We start from the raw sequence: 18,151 nt of genomic DNA on the forward strand, positions 1-18,151 counted from the left end.
AGTAGTTATATTCTTGTACATAGGGGGCAGTATTATAGTAGCTATATTCTTGTACATAGGGGCAGTATTATAGTAGTTATATTCTTGTACATAGGGGCAGTATTATAGTAGTTATATTCTTGTACATAGGGGGCAGTATTATAGTAGTTATATTCTTGTACATAGGGGCAGTATTATAGTAGTTATATTCTTGTACATAGGGGGCAGTATTATAGTAGTTATATTCTTGTACATAGGGGGCAGTATTATAGTAGTTATATTCTTGTACATAGGGGGCAGTATTATAGTAGTTATATTCTTGTACATAGGGGCAGTATTATAGTAGTTATATTCTTGTACATAGGGGGCAGTATTATAGTAGTTATATTCTTGTACATAGGGGCAGTATTATAGTAGTTATATTCTTGTACATAGGGGGCAGTATTATAGTAGTTATATTCTTGTACATAGGGGGCAGTATTATAGTAGTTATATTCTTGTACATAGGGGGCAGTATTATAGTAGTTATATTCTTGTACATAGGGGGCAGTATTATAGTAGTTATATTCTTGTACATAGGGGCAGTATTATAGTAGTTATATTCTTGTACATAGGGGCAGTATTATAGTAGTTATATTCTTGTACATAGGGGGCAGTATTATAGTAGTTATATTCTTGTACATAGGGGGCAGTATTATAGTAGTTATATTCTTGTACATAGGGGGCAGTATTATAGTAGTTATATTCTTGTACATAGGGGCAGTATTATAGTAGTTATATTCTTGTACATAGGGGGCAGTATTATAGTAGTTATATTCTTGTACATAGGGGGCAGTATTATAGTAGTTATATTCTTGTACATAGGGGCAGTATTATAGTAGTTATATTCTTGTACATAGGGGGCAGTATTATAGTAGTTATATTCTTGTACATAGGGGGCAGTGTTATAGTAGTTATATTCTTGTATATAGGAGCAGTATTATAGTAGTTATATTCTTGTACATAGGCGCAGTATTATAGTAGTTATATTCTTGTACATAGGGGGCAGTATTATAGTAGTTATATTCTTGTACATAGGGGGCAGTATTATAGTAGTTATATTCTTGTACATAGGGGGCAGTATTACAGTAGTAATATTCATGTACATAGGGGCAGTATTATAGTAGTTATATTTTTGTACATATATAATATACTTGGATTGAAAAATACAATACCGCCACTGGCTGACCTCGGCTGTCGCAAAATTCTGTGTATTTCCATAGTCAAGGCTAAATTATCCTCCGAGGTCTCTAACTAAAGATGATATAATAAGTCACGTCTCCTACGTCTGCAGGAAACTTACCCGCTGTGACTCGCTGCAGATAGAGAATAATATGTAAAATAGGGGAAAATGGTGGAAATACAAACATTGTTTTCCTGTTTGAAGTCTTGCTGATTATAGAAAAATGATGCCGAAAACAAGAATTCACTGCCGTCTTGTTGGCAACAAAAAAGTGCATTATTTGAGCGAATAGAAGCCAAACTAATAGTAACAGACGCGCAGATGTGAGTCAGACGCCATCGTCAGCCGGAGAGAAAGCAGCTTCTGTCCTGAGCATCGTGACTACTGCAAAGATTAGCAATTACGCTCCTCGCATTTTTATGCCTTTTCATAAACTCCCGTCTCATCTTTTCAATAACACAAATGTGGCGAAAATGGAAAGTAAATCAGAAAACAAATAAGATTTACGTATTATTATTATGAAAAATTTTGCACAGCAATGAGCAGTGACATTATTAGCAGAATTCACAGATACAGGACATGAGAAACTAACAAAAGAGCCACGTACATCCCAGACAATGTCATCCGGTATATACAAAAGCACTGACCTCTATGTACAAGAATATAACTACTATAATACTGCCCCCTATGTACAAGAATATAACTACTATAATACTGCCCCTATATACAAGAATATAGCTACTATAATACTGCCCCCTATGTACAAGAATATAACTACTATAATACTGCTCCCTATGTACAAGACTATAACTACTATAATACTGCTCCTATGTACAAGAATATAACTACTATAATACTGCCCCTATGTACAAGAATATAACTACTATAATACTGCCCCTATGTACAAGAATATAACTACTATAGTACTGCTCCCTATGTACAAGAATATAGCTACTATAATACTGCCCCTATATACAAGAATATAACCACTATAATACTGCCCCTATGTACAAGAATATAACTACTATAATACTGCCCCTATATACAAGAATATAACTACTATAATACTGCCCCTATGTACAAGAATATAACTACTATAATACTGCCCCATATGTACAAGACTATACTATAATACTGCCCCCTATGTACAAGAATATAACTACTATAATACTGCCCCTATGTACAAGGATATAACTACTATAATACTGCCCCTATGTACAAGAATATAACTACTATAATACTGCCCCCTATGTACAAGAATATAACTACTTTAATACTGCCCCCTATGTACAAGAATATAACTACTATAATACTGCTCCTATGTACAAGAATATAACTACTATAATACTGCCCCTATGTACAAGAATATAACTACTATAATACTGCCCCCTATGTACAAGACTATAACTACTATAATACTGCCCCCTATGTACAAGACTATAACTACTATAATACTGCCCCCTATGTACAAGACTATAACTACTATAATACTACCCCCTATGTACAAGAATATAACTACTATAATACTGCTCCTATGTACAAGAATATAACTACTATAATACTGCTCCTATATACAAGAATATAACTACTATAATACTGCCCCCTATGTACAAGAATATAACTACTATAATACTGCCCCCTATGTACAAGAATATAACTACTATAATACTGCCCTCTATGTACAAGAATATAACTACTATAATACTGCTCCTATGTATAAGAATATAACTACTATACTACTGCCCCCTATGTACAAGAATATAACTACTATAATACTGCTCCTATGTATAAGAATATAACTACTATAATACTGCCTCCTATGTACAAGAATATAACTACTATAATACTGCCCCTATGTATAAGAATAACTACTATAATACTGCCCCTATGTATAAGAATAACTACTATAATACTGCCCCCTATGTACATGAATATAAGTGCTATAGTACAGGTCTCTTTGTGAGTAATAGAGATATACTTTATATGTATACTCTTTCATTATTCCTGCTTGTTATTCCAGTATCTCGGTGCCGGTCGGAGGCTGTTTTGCTTTTTCCGCACGGATGACTGTTGCAGGTTTCTGTAGAAACATCCGCTCATTCATTGTGAAGCTTTTATGCCGCCGCTGTATCTTACAGGGATACGTAATGTTATCAGGCTGCTAATATCGACATTGGTTATTTTTATACCTTTATTTCTAATCTTCTTTTCCTGGAGCTATTTTTGTGTTATTTGCTCTTCTTCGCTTTTACGTGTTTGTTCTTCCATATTTGGGACTGAATAGATATTTGGGAATTGTCGCAATGACAGAAAATAGCCTCATTCCCCGTTATATAAAATACATCAATGGTCTATAATCCCTCGCGGGATATACGAGTTAATATGTCACACGGTATATGAGGCGTCTGTTCTGATCCTACGGGCCAAGTTCTGTAACGTTACATGTTATGGTTGTTTGGGTTCTCTATATATATATATATATACACTGCTCAAAAACTTAAAGGGAACATTCAAATAACACATCCTAGATCTGAATGAATGAAATATTCTCATTGAATACTTGTAATCACACAAACATCATCAATGGTAATCAAATGTTTTAACCAATGGAGGCCTGGATTTGAAGACACACACAAAATGAAAGTGGAAACAAGTCAAAATGAGGCTGAGTATTGTGTGTGGCCTCCACGTGTCTGTATGACCTTCCTACAACGCCTGGGCATGCTCCTGATGAGGCTCAGTATTGCGTGTGGCCTCCACGTATCTGTATGACCTCCCTACAACGCCTGGGAATGCTCCTGATGAGGCTCAGTATTGCGTGTGGCCTCCACCTGTCTGTATGACCTTCCTACAACACCTGGGAATGCTCCTGATGAGGCTCAGTATTGTGTGTGGCCTCCACGTGTCTGTATGACCTTCCTACAACACCTGGGCATGCTCCTGATGAGGCTCAGTATTGCGTGTGGCCTCCACGTGTCTGTATGACCTTCCTACAACACCTAGGCATGCTCCTGATGAGGCTCAGTATTGCGTGTGGCCTCCACGTGTCTGTATGACCTTCCTACAACACCTGGGCATGCTCCTGATGAGGCTCAGTATTGCGTGTGTCCTCCACGTGTCTGTATGACCTCCCTACAACGCCAGGGCATGCTCCTGATGAGGGTCAGTATTGCGTGTGGCCTCCACGTATCTGTATGACCTTCCTACAACACCTGGGCATGCTCCTGATGAGGCTCAGTAGTGTGTTTGGCCTCCACGTGTCTGTATGACCTTCCTACAACACCTGGGCATGCTCCTGATGAGGCTCAGTAGTGTGTGTGGCCTCCACGTGTCTGTATGACCTCCCTAAAACACCTGGGCATGCTCCTGATGAGGCTCAGTATTGCGTGTGGCCTCCACGTGTCTGTATGACCTTCCTACAACACCTGGGCATGCTCCTGATGAGGCTCAGTATTGCGTGTGTCCTCCACGTGTCTGTATGACCTCCCTACAACGCCAGGGCATGCTCCTGATGAGGGTCAGTATTGCGTGTGGCCTCCACGTATCTGTATGACCTTCCTACAACACCTGGGCATGCTCCTGATGAGGCTCAGTAGTGTGTTTGGCCTCCACGTGTCTGTATGACCTTCCTACAACACCTGGGCATGCTCCTGATGAGGCTCAGTAGTGTGTGTGGCCTCCACGTGTCTGTATGACCTCCCTAAAACACCTGAGCATGCTCCTGATGAGGCTCAGTATTGCGTGTGGCCTCCACGTGTCTGTATGACCTTCCTACAACACCTGAGCATGCTCCTGATGAGGCTCAGTATTGCGTGTGGCCTCCACGTGTCTGTATGACCTTCCTACAACACCTGGGCATGCTCCTGATGAGGCTCAGTATTGCGTGTGGCCTCCACGTGTCTGTATGACCTTCCTACAACACCTGGGCATGCTCCTGATGAGGCTCAGTATTGCGTGTGTCCTCCACGTGTCTGTATGACCTCCCTACAACGCCTGGGCATGCTCCTGATGAGGGTCAGTATTGCGTGTGGCCTCCACGTGTCTGTATGACCTCCCTACAACGCCTAGGCATGCGCCTTTTGAGGTTGCGGATGGTCTCCTGAGGGATCGCCTCCCAGGCCTGGACTAAAGCATCTGCCAACTCCTGGACAGTTTGTGGTGCAACGTGACGTTGGTGGATGGAGCGAGACATGATGTCCCAGATGTGCTCAATCGGATTCAGGTCTGGGGAACGGGTGGGCCGGTATTAGTGTAGCATGTTTCCACCTCTAACAAATGAAACAAACAAAATGTGTCCACCTCTACAAAATGAAACAAAAAAGTAAATAAACAGTAAAAATGCATAGGACCTCAGTCAGTCGGAAAATTACCAGAAATTGCGCAGCTATTTCATCTACGATGGCATTGAATGGTGCTTCGTTGTGTATCTTTTTCCACCAATATTCAGCCAAGTGACCGGGCAATAAATTCGGCGATGTACCTTTCATTTTTCGACATATTTTGGTTTTAATGTGACCCCAGTGGCACTCGATCCTTTGCGTGTTTGCGCCCGTGATGGGGTCAATGAAATTTTGTTGATGGTTCACCGTTTCATGCATGTAATTGAAACCTTGCTATGTGGAAATGTTCCGATAAGCGGCCCATTCGTCTGATCTGCTCAATGTGCCGGGTGCTATATGGCGTTGAATTATCAGTCGCAACGTTTGTTCATTCCGATGTAGCACGTGGAACATGTGTAAGTCTTGTTTCCCATCCCGTTTTTTCCACATCATTCCGAAAATCCACGGACCAATGACCTCGTTACCATAATTCTGTCACGCTGGTGGTACGCGATTTACCTGCAGAAGATGTAATTTCTGGTACTTTGTTTGACAGAAATACATCGACTGACTGAGGTCCTATGCCTTTTTCCTGTTTATTTACTTTGTTTGTTTCATTTTATAGAGGTGGACACCATTTTGTTGAGGTGCACACCATTTTGTTGAGGTGGACACCATTTTGTTGAGGTGGACACCATTTTGTAGAGGTGGACACCATTTTGTAGAGGTGGACACCATTTTGTTGAGGTGGACACCATTTTGTTGAGGTGGACACCATTTTGTAGAGGTGGACACCATTTTGTAGAGGTGGACACCATTTTGTAGAGGTGGACACCATTTTGTTGAGGTGGACACCATTTTGTTGAGGTGGACACATGCTACAATAATACCGGACGGGCCATAGCTTCAATGTCTTCATCTTGCAGGAACTGGTGACACAGTACAGCCACATGAGGTCTGGCATTGTCTAGGAGGAACCCAGGGCCAACCGCACCAGCATATGGTCTCACAAGGGGTCTGAGGATCTCATCTCGGTAACTAATGGTAGTCAGGCGACCTCTGGTGAGCTCATCGAGGGCTGTACGGCCCTCCAAAGAAATGCCACCCCACACCATTACTGACCCACTGCCAAACCGGTCATGCTGAAGGATGTTGCAGGCAGCAGATCGCCCTCCATGGCATCTCCAGACTCTGTCACGTCTGTCACATGTGCTCAGTGTGAACCTGCTTTCATCTGTGAAGAGCACAGGGGCCAGTGGCAAAATTACCAATCCTGGTGTTCTGTGGCAAATGCCAAGCGTCCTGCACGGTGTTGCGCGGTGAGCACAATCTTCATCTGTGGACGTCGGGCCTTCATGCCATCTTCATGGAGTTGGTTTCTAACCATTTGTGTAGACTCATGCACATTTGTGGCCTGCTGGAGGTCATTTTGCAGGGCTCTGGCAGTGCTCCTCCTTGCACAAAGGCCGAGGTTGCGGTCCTGCTGTTGGGTTGTTGCCCTACTATGGCCCACTCCACGTCTCCTGGTGTCCTGGCCTGTCTCCTGGAGGCGTCTCCATCCTCTGGACACAACGCTGACAGACACAGCAAACCTTCTTGCCACAGCTCGCATTGATGTGCCATCCTGGATGAGCGGCACTACCGGTGCCACTTGTGTGGGTTCTAGAGTCCGTCTCGTGCTACCACGAGTGTGACCGCACAACCAACATCCAAAAGTGACCAAACATCAGCCAGAAAGCACCGTACTGAGATGTGGTCTGTGCTCCCCACCTGCAGAGACACTCCTTTATTGAGGGGGTCTTGATAATTGCCAATAATGTCCATCTGACGTCTATTCCATTTACACAACAGCAGATGACATTGATTGTCCATCAGTGTGGCCTCCTAAGTGGACAGTTTCATTCCACAGGAGTTTGATTAACCTGGAGTTATATTCGGTTGGTTACCGTAAGTGTTCCCTTTAATTTTTCGAGTAGTGTATATATAGGTGGCATCTGTTTATGAAATGGGGGTCTGTATACAGGGGGTCTGGTCTCGCTTGATATGAAAAGTGGTCTGTATACCGGGAAGGTCTGGCCGGGAATTTGTTTACTGGACTGGGCTCTGGCTTGCGCCCTTGGGGTATGTGGTTGGACAGTTGGTCACTAGGGCGTACTTGGCTTTAAAAGGATGAGAACCCATAACCGGGCAAGAGAGGCTTGTTGGCACTACCCATTGAATAACATTTGCTGCACTCGATCCGCCATATCCTGCTGATATGGATTACAACATCCACATACATGGTCCTTTGTACTATACAGTGCCCAAATATCAGGACTACAATACTATACAGTGCCCAAATAACAGGACCTCAATACTATACAGTGCCCAAATACCAGGACCTCAATACTATACAGTGCCCAAATACCAGGACTACAATACTATACAGTGCCCAAATACCAGGACTACAATAATATACAGTGCCCGAATACCAAGACTACAATACTATACAGTGCCCAAATACCAGGACCTCAATACTTTACAGTGCCCAAATACCAGGACTACAATAATATACAGTGCCCGAATACCAAGACTACAATACTATACAGTGCCCAAATACCAGGACCTCAATACTTTACAGTGCCCAAATAACAGGACCTCAATGCTATACAGTGCCCAAATACCAGGACTACAATACTATATAGTGCCCAAATACCAGGACTACAATAATATACAGTGCCAAAATACCAGGACCTCAATGCTATAAAGTGGCCAAATACCAGGACCTCAATGCTATACAGTCCCAAAATACCAGGACTACAATACTATACAGTGCCCAAATAACAGGACCTCAATGCTATACAGTGCCCAAATACCAGGACCTCAATGCTATACAGTGCCCAAATACCAGGATCACAATACTACACATTACCGAAATACCAGGACCACAATACTATACAGTGTCCAATTATTGTTACTCGAGGTCTCTATGAAGCCACACTAGTTAATAGTTGAGGGTCCGTTAATGAGGATCCCTTTATTATTTCCAAATTCTCTATTACGCTGCTTGAAAATAGAGTTTGAGTCTTTTTTTCTTCCATACAAGTTTTACGCTTTTTTTTTCTTGTATATTTTTATCTTTTCCTTTGACCCCTCGGCCACGTTTCCTGATGGATGCCTGTACTTGTGATGATATATTGTGCGGGGTCCTGAACTCGAGCACGGCCAAGGTCTATTCATAGCAAACTGCGCGTATAAATGGGAGCCTAGCGTATTGCTGCTGTTTTATTACATCTGTAGACTGTATTGCCCTGGAAAGATCCTCGCGCTTCACGACCAACGTTTATTATACTGGAGATTTATCTGTTAATAACTCTGCCGCACTTACAAAGGATAAAAAGGAACAAAAGTTTTGTGGACGGAAAAAGGCGAAAAGTACTAATGTTGCCATAGGCTTGAACGCTTCATAGTCTATTATATCAGACCTGAAAAAAAAGTCTATTTATATTTTCCAGAAACAGCGCCACCTTTGTTGATAGGCTGTGTCTGGTATTACAGCTCAACTGCATATATTGTAACCTCTTAATATTAGTGCATGTGGAGCGGGCTCAGGGGGTGGACCTGATCCATAAAGGACAGATCCAAGCTGTATTACTACAGTGTATAGAACAAGCAATCAAAGGATGGTGGATTATGTCGAGTAAACAGTACCCAAATACCAGGACCTCAATACTATACAGTGCCCAAATACCAGGATCATAATACTATACAGTACCCAAATACCAGGACCACAATACTATACAGTACCCAAATACCAGGATCACAATACTATACAGTACCCAAATACCAGGTGTTATGATCCGGAACCATGGAAGACCACCGTAAATCATTGGTAAAAGGTGACAAGAGCATTGGCAACTAATCTGGCCGCCATCCCCTTACTAACCATCAACACTAGAAGTAGCCGAGACGTGAACTAACATCCTGTGCACCGCGAACCCAGCCGGAGAACTAGCTATCCTAAAGGAAGGAAAGATGAATATCTCTCTGCCTCAGAAAATAGATAAAGAATAGCAAGCCCCCCACATTCAAAGACTGCGGTGATATAGGAAAACTCAAAACATAGATAGATGATAGGATTAGCAAAAAGTGAGGCCCCCACTGACTAAAATAGGAAAGGACAGGAAAGGGGCTGATGGTGGCCAGAAAAAAACCCTGCAAAATTCCAAATTCCTGATAGTACAAAAAGGCCCTCAGATCGCACGATCTGCACTCCGTCCTATACCAGGCGCTCTTGTCATACCAATGAACAGAAAACAAGAATCATTACAAATTCAAAAAGCCACAGACACATGGACTTAAAGGAGCTATACTCCAAACATAACTGCAGGGAGTTTCCCAGCTAAGCAACTGAGAGGGAAAATCCCTGCATGCAAATAAACTGAAAACAACTACAGCAAATTACAAACTCAGATAAGAGTAAAAGAACCAAACAACAAATAAAGAGCAAAGCACTTATCTGGGGTAGATGTGGTGTGGAGCAGAATGAAGCAGGCTGGTGAACAAAGAACAACTGACATCCGGCATAGCCTGCTATCAGACCAGGGTTTAAATAAGCAGAGAGTTAGCAATGGAAACGCCCATTGCTCAACACACCTGGTCTATGTCCAAACCATTCCTGGCCACAAGAGGGAGCCTCCCAACAGCCAAAGCATAACTGACATTCACAACAACCAGGACTACAATACTGTACAGTGCCCAAATACCAGGACCACAATACTATACAGTGCCCAAATACCAGGATCATAACAGTGCCCAAATACCAGGACTACAATACTGTACAGTGCCCAAATACAAGAACCACAATACTATACTACAGTGCCCAAATACCAGGACCTCAATACTATACAGTGCCCAAATACCAGGACTACAATGTTATACAGTGCCCAAATACCAGGACCACAATACTAAATAGTGCCCAAATACCAGGACCTCAATACTATATAATGCCCAAACACCAGGACTACAATGCTATACAGTGCCCATATACCATAACTAAACAACTATACAATGCCCAAATACCAGAACTACAATACTATACAGTACCCAAATACCAGGACCATAATACTATACAGTACCCAAATACCACGACCACAACACTGTACAGTGCCCAAATACCAGGACCACAATACTATACAGTGCCCAAATACCAGGACCACAATACTATACAGTACCCAAATACCAGGACCATAATACTATACAGTACCCAAATACCAGGACCACAACACTGTACAGTGCCCAAATACCAGGACCACAATACTATACAGTGCCCAAATACCAGGACCACAATACTATACAGTACCCAAATACCAGGACCATAATACTATACAGTACCCAAATACCAGGACCATAATACTATACAGTACCCAAATACCAGGACCACAACACTGTACAGTGCCCAAATACCAGGACCACAATACTACCGTATACATTTCCCAAATACCAGGACCACAATACTATACAGTGCCAAAATACCAGGACTACAATACTATACAGTACCCAAATACCAGGACCACAATACTATACAGTGCCAAAATACCAGCATCACAATACTTTACAGTGCCCAGTGTTATACAGGAGGACCCCTGGAACCTTCTGGATCAGCTGCAATCTGTGATGGCACTGTGTTTAATTTCCCTGCAGCGCCTCCGGAGGTGAAATGAAGTATTACACAATTCTCAATAAAATCAGTGTTGAATATACACACATGCAGGATTCCTCCAGAGATAGACAGACTCTCTTTATAGCCTTTCTACATTTTAGATAAAAGTTGAGGGTCCTCAAAAGGGGTCCGTCCCACCTCAGCCAAGTCAATAATAAGATTATTAGAACATTTTCTGAACCAAAAAACTCTTTTAAGGATAGAAGTGTGGAACTGGTGTGTCTGTGATTCAACTTGGCACAGACGATTGGCCTAAGGGAACTCCGCAACGTGTACAAGGGGTCACACCTATTCTCAGTCAACATTTTAGGACTGTTTGGTAGATACACATGCACCCATTATCGGGATGACAGATCCCCCATGTTGTCTCGGAGGTCATATGTACGGGACATGTGCTTGCCGTGTACAGTATATCTCATCCATCTATTAGTAATTGGAGCAATAGGTAAATATAGAAGATGAATGACTCCATGTGCCGCTAATGTGTCTTGTAGAACTAATTTCTTCATGTGATGTCATCTTTATGGTAATGAACATAAATACAGACATTAAAGAAGAAACTAACAATTTGTTACCGATCGTGACTCACTTGGCTGGTGGTTGCCATTTACATCTTCTTTCCCTTCTTTGTCTTGAAGCTTTATCCAGCATCAACCTTCTGCTCGATGTCATGATAAGATTCTGTCTGTAGCCACCACTAGGGGGAGCTCCCTGTATACAGAGATACATGATAAGATCCTGTCTACAGCCACCACTAGGGGGAGCTTCCTGTATACAGAGATACATGATAAGATCCTGTCTGCAGCCACCACTAGGGAGAGCTCCCTGTATACAGAGATACATGATAAGATCCTGTCTGCAGTCACCACTAGGGGGAGCGCCCTGTATACAGAGATACATAAGATCCTGTCTGCAGCCACCACTAGGGGGAGCTCCCTGTATACAGAGATACATGATAAGATCCTGTCTGCAGTCACCACTAGGGGGAGCTTCCTGTATACAGAGATACATGATAAGATCCTGTCTGCAGCCACCACTAGGGAGAGCTCCCTGTATACAGAGATACATGATAAGATCCTGTCTGCAGTCACCACTAGGGGGAGCTCCCTGTATATAGAGATACATGATAAGATTCTGTCTGCAACCACCACTAGGGGTAGCTCCCTGTATACAGACATACATGATAAGATTCTGTCTGCAGTCACCACTAGGGGGAGCTCCCTGTATACAGAGATACATGATAAGATCCTGTCTGCAGCCACCACTAGAGGGAGCTCCCTGTATACAGAGATACATGATAAGATCCTGTCTGCGGTCACCACTAGGGGGAGCTCCCTGTATACAGAGATACATGATAAGATCCTGTCTGCGGTCACCACTAGGGGGAGCTCCCTGTATACAGAGATACATGATAAGATCCTGTCTGCAGCCACCACTAGAGGGAGCTCCCTGTATACAGAGATACATGATAAGATCCTGTCTGCAGCCACCACTAGGGGGAGCTCAATGAATACTGAATACACATTAAATTCAAGATAAGTATTCAGTTGACTCCCCCGGGTGGTTACTGCAGGTAATTTTGATACAAGTGGCTTGGAGCAGATAACCATCAATGGTGAGACTGTAATATATGATTGAGCCTCCTTGTTTTCTTGGTTCCCAGGCTTCATCTCTTAATGGTGTCACTTTTTTCCTGGATACCAAATACATTCCTAGAAAAGTACTAATGGCTTCCTTTATAAGAGTGTCAGATTAAAATAATGTTCCTATTACTCAGACCTATTTCCATCAGATATATGAATAGTCGGTGGGTGGTCACATTTCCCAGTGGGATATTTGCTGGGAGGCAGAACATGAAGTGCTGTTTTCTTGCCTGGTGCACATAAAGTTCCCGTGATGCGCTGGTTCCTGGGTCCCCTGTGTGAGGAGCACGCCGCGTGCATTTATTGGGAAATGATTACTCAGGTGGAAAGACACAGAGTATTAAATAACCTTCAAGGTGGCCTGTCAGCGCCTGCTCATCCCCGGCTCACAGAACATAAATCTGGATAATTAGCTCTCAGCACCGAAGCTTTACTTATCTGAATCATGGAGCGCGGTGAGAATTTCAGCTCTCGGCAGCTTTTCAGGTTGGGGCAAGAGCCTTTGTTTCTGTTTAAATGAATCTAATTTTACAAGTGACGGCAGAAGACGGGCGCGAAATCAGGCTTTGTTATTATTATTCAGAATATCCAGAAATCTACATTTTGGTTTTATTTCCCTGGACTCATATAGTGGGCAATGATGGACCAAACATGGTTCCCAATAAGGTGCCTAAAATTGTCTCAATCAGTATTCTCCCAAGGATGCACTATTGACCTGTGAGGGAGCACGAACATGAGCGGGTGCATAATCACCCTTCTCAAGGGTACAAAATGGAGAATAATGGGATAATAGGAAGAATTGGGGTCCTGACTATTTGCTCAGATGGGGCCACATTATATCTGCCAGGCGTCATGGCAGGAACCAAGGCGTGTGGAGGACATTCTCAAAACTATCATCTCATGACCACCAGACAACAAACAAACAAGAAAATGGTTCACAGAGAGATCTTAGAGTGGTTCGTAAAAGTTGGGGAATCCTTCAAAGTTTTCCCAATTTTGGCATAAATTTGATCCAAAGCTACATCTGATTGAGAAGATCCTTAAATATTTAATGGGTTCATGGGCTGCTTGCTGGGGGTCTAACTGCTGAAACCCTCAGCAATCCGATACTGTACTAATGTCTCCCATCCTTGTCCTTATCCTGTAGTAATGTTCCCCATCCTTGTCCCCATCCTGTAGTAATGTGCCCATCTTTGTTCCCATCCTGTAGTAATGTCCCCATCCTTGCCCCCATCCTGTGGTAATGTGCCCCATCCTCGTCCCCATCCTGTAGTAATGTGCCCCATCCTTGTCCCCATCCTGTAGTAATGTGCCCCATCCTTGCCCCATCCTGTAGTAATGTGCCCCATCCTTGTCCCCATCCTGTAATAATGTGCCCATGCTTGTCCCCATCCTGTAATAATGTGCCCCATCCTCGTCCCCATCCTGTAGTAATGTGACCCATCCTTGTCCCCATCCTGTAGTTATGTTCCCCATCCTTGTCCCCATCCTGTAGTAATGTTCCCCATCCTTGTCCCCATCCTGTAGTAATGTGCCCCATATTTGTCCCCATCCTATAGTAATGTACCCATGCTTGTCCCCATCCTGTAGTAATGTGCCCCATCCTTGTCCCCATCCTGTAGTAATGTACCCATGCTTGTCCCCATCCTATAGTAATGTGCCCATCCTTGCCCCCATCCTGTAGTAAAGTAATGTGCCCCATCCTTGTCCCCATCCTGTAATGTGCCCATCCTTGTCCCCATCCTGTAGTTAATGTGCCCATCCTTGTCCCCATCCTGTAGTAATGTGCCCCATCCTGTAGTTATGTGCCCATCTTTGTCCCCATCCTGTTGTAATGTGCCACTCCTAGTCCCCATCCTGTAGTAATGTTCCCCACCGTTGTTCCCATCCTGTATTAATGTGCCCCATCCTCATCCCCATCCTGTAGTAATGTGCCCATCCTTGTCCTCATCCTGTAATGTGCCCATCCTTGTCCTCATCCTGTAATGTGCTCATTCTTGTCTCCATCCTATAATAATAATAATTTAATAATAATTTTATTCATTTATATAGCGCTATTAATTCCACAACGCTTTACATACATGTGCTCCAACCTGTAGTAATGTGCCCGTGCTTGTCCCCATCCTATAGTAATGTGCAGCTCTGGAGCACCAAGAATAGCTGCAAAGCCCCATAATCGAGGTTGTCAGAGCTCCGATCTTCGGATCTTTATAGTGCCAGTGGTTGGACCCAAAGCAATCAGCAAGTTATCCTCTATCCTTAACAAGATAAGAAGACTTAATATCTGTATGAGGAATAATATATAACCAAGGAGTCCAGGCAGGATGAAATAATTGTGTTTAATGACAGTCTGTCTCCATGTGTCTGTATCCATGTGTCCCCGGGGTCAGGGCCACCCCAGCATATACAATATACATACGCTGCCCTCCATTCTATGCTGGATCATCAACCTAAGTGTGTACGTAAAACAGCACTACTTGGGATTAAAGGTTAACCTGTATCTGCTCGATCACACGTGGTGTCAGGGCATCACCAGTTCTCTACGTTGAGTTGCCCGTCTCTGTGGTTACCATTCGGTTGCCACCTAACAAATCATGTCACTCATTACACCTGAGCTGACATGAAACTCTTCAAGGGGGAAACTCTTTCTCAGGCCTCTTGGTCAGTACTTCAGAAGATCTTTTTTTCAAAATATTTTTTTTAGCAGAGCCTCCGATTGATAATAGTGATCCCTCTGAGATCGAAAGGGCAAGATCCTTCCAGAAGAGAGTTGTCTCCCACTCTGGTCAAGATCAGTACCTCCATCCTTGATGTCCATAGGTCTCTCATGGATAAAAATTGAGCTCACAATTGGGACCCTGTGAGAGCATCAGATCCTTCAAGGAGAGAGAGAGTTGTCTCCTACTCTGGCCAAGATCGAGACTCCTGTCCTTGATGTCCATAGGTCTCTCGTGGATAAAAGTGAGCTCACAATTGGGACCCTATGAGAGCCTCACATCCTTCAAGGAGAGAGAGAGTTGTCTCCTACTCTGGCCAAGATCGAGACTCCTGTCCTTGATGTCCATAGGTCTCTCGTGGATAAAAGTGAGCTCACAATTGGGACCCTATGAGATCATCAGATCCTTCAAGGAGAGAGAGAGTTGTCTCCTACTCTGGCCAAGATCGAGACTCCTGTCCTTGATGTCCATAAGTCTCTCCTGGGTAAAAGTGAGCTCTCTATTGTAATGCTGTGAGATCATCAGATCCTTCAAGGAGATTGTTGTCTCCTACTCTGACCAATAAAGTCCATTTGAGACCTTCATCTAAGATGTCTATAAGTCGCTCGTGATAAAGTTATCTCATTGTCAGGATCCCCTGAGATCGCCAGATGTCACACGAAGGTTTTTAGAAACATCGCCGACTATCATGGTGGCTTTGGGATATGTTCAGACTACTGATCCTAACACTGCACCCGATAACTTCTCTGGTGTCTGTGATCAATGCAGGCAGACTCGGGTGTCAACCTGTAGAGTGGTAGTTCATAGGCAGGCTAGCAAGAGTTAATCTCTGCTAGTCTGCTTGTTAGTCTCATTTGATGACATGTTGTGGGGGAGCCAATTACATCTGCTCCTCTCCTATATATGCTGGTTATAGTTTCATTCTATGCCAGCTGTAGTTTATCTTAGCTGGTCTGGTGAGGTATTGTGATTCAGACTATCTGGTGGTAGTATATCTACTCTCTAGTCTAGGGACCAGTCCCCGTTCTGAGGCCAAGTCCCTCAACTCCAATATGTCGTATGTGGAACGAGGCCACGGGACTATGGCGCACTTCCCGTAGTCTCTAGGAACCCTTCTGTCTTGTGCCTGGGTCGAGCTGGACCAGCTCCAGACCACAGGTCTTCCCTCCTCCACTGCTCCTTCTCGACTGAACAACTTTCTACGGGCTGCTCCCACTAACTAGAATCCACCCCCCAGGTGTCGGATTAGGGGGAGGGAGGTACCATCACCAGTGGTGGCTATGCATAGCATTAATGGAACCAAACCCCCAACCCTGACCTGGTGATAAGCTGCTAAGTAAGAGCGTTGTGTGTTTTTGTGTGCATACCGGTGGATGACCTCCTCCGTACCACACCTCTGGCTGAGGTGCAGTACCTCTGTGGCGACTGAAGCCTCAGGGGCGCCACATTTGCAATACCACTGATGGCCACTATATAATATATGACGCTGTTCCACATCCGATGTGGCACTGTCCACTGTCCCTTCAATCCGGTGGTGCTTGGAGTTGGATCTTCTCAGATCTGGTATTGATGACCTAACCTAAGGACAGGTCACCAGTATTAAACTTTCAGAAACCCCCTTTAAGCTTTTGCGCCCCATCCCCTAGAAAGGTGAATGACCAATCACTAGCAGAGCTTCATTTAGACCAGTATTATTGAGACATTTACCTTTCTGGGAACTTTTTTTTACTGTTCGGTTATACCTGGGGGGGAGGATGCCGTGCCATCACCTCTAATTGGAACACGTATGATATGCCGCTAATAGCAGAAACCGGGTCAGGGAATGCCAAATTTTGGGTCCTGGTTATGCACTCACCTGTTACATAATCTGCAGAACAAAGATGTGATTTCACTTTATGCAGATGCCAAATTCAATAAGGATATTTGTTTTGGTGCTCAAGAGCAGAACTCCTAATACCTAATACCAGGATGTAGATGCTGTATGCACTGGAAAAGGTCTGGCCATTACAACACGGGAAATATATAGCACAACCTGCTCTCTGAGACTCTGAAAACATGATCGGATTAGATACACAGGAGGAGATACAGAGTATCACAGTAGCAGCAGAGATACACATAGTATTATACATGATAGGTTTAGATACTTTGGAGCAACAGACAGTAGTATATGTGATAGATTTAGATACACCGTTTCCCAGACAGTATCACACATGCTAGGTTAGATACACCAACTCAGCAGATGGTCCCCCACATGATAGGATTAGATATAGAGCTTGTACCGCCCCGCGGACTTGGCTGCGACCGCCGAGCCGCTCGGATCTGTGCTTGTACGGTGGGTGGTGGCTCGAGCCTCTCACGGACCCGGGGGTCACGTCGCTCTGCAAGGGGGTTGGCGCTACACGCAGGGATTTGACGGGGAGTTCCACGGCCGGGGCCGCGGTGGTTTGGTTTGGATTGTAAGTTCGTGACGCCACCCACGGGTTGTGGTGAATAGATGGACACCACCGCTGCCGTTAACTAGGCCTCCCGGGGACGGTGTTGCGCAGCTTGGTGTTGACCCCTCCGTGGGT

The 18,151-nt window shown here is 43.9% G+C and overlaps 1 long non-coding RNA gene across 4 annotated transcripts in view; it reads left to right on the forward strand.

Annotated features, from left to right (window-relative positions):
- The window catches only part of LOC142245572 (uncharacterized), a 95,159-nt gene that overhangs the window by 26,798 nt on the left and 50,210 nt on the right, over positions 1 to 18,151 (forward strand). Inside the window, exon 1 of one of the 4 annotated variants that reach the window (XR_012724784.1) lies at positions 13,159 to 13,350. The exons of the other annotated variants lie outside the window; for them this stretch is intronic. This is a non-coding gene — a long non-coding RNA (uncharacterized LOC142245572). Of the gene's footprint in view, positions 1 to 13,158; positions 13,351 to 18,151 lie in introns of those variants that run through there. 4 annotated transcript variants of the gene reach the window in all.

Source organism: Anomaloglossus baeobatrachus, chromosome 7, assembly GCF_048569485.1.
Source record: "Anomaloglossus baeobatrachus isolate aAnoBae1 chromosome 7, aAnoBae1.hap1, whole genome shotgun sequence".
NCBI classification, from domain to species: Eukaryota; Metazoa; Chordata; class Amphibia; order Anura; family Aromobatidae; genus Anomaloglossus; species Anomaloglossus baeobatrachus.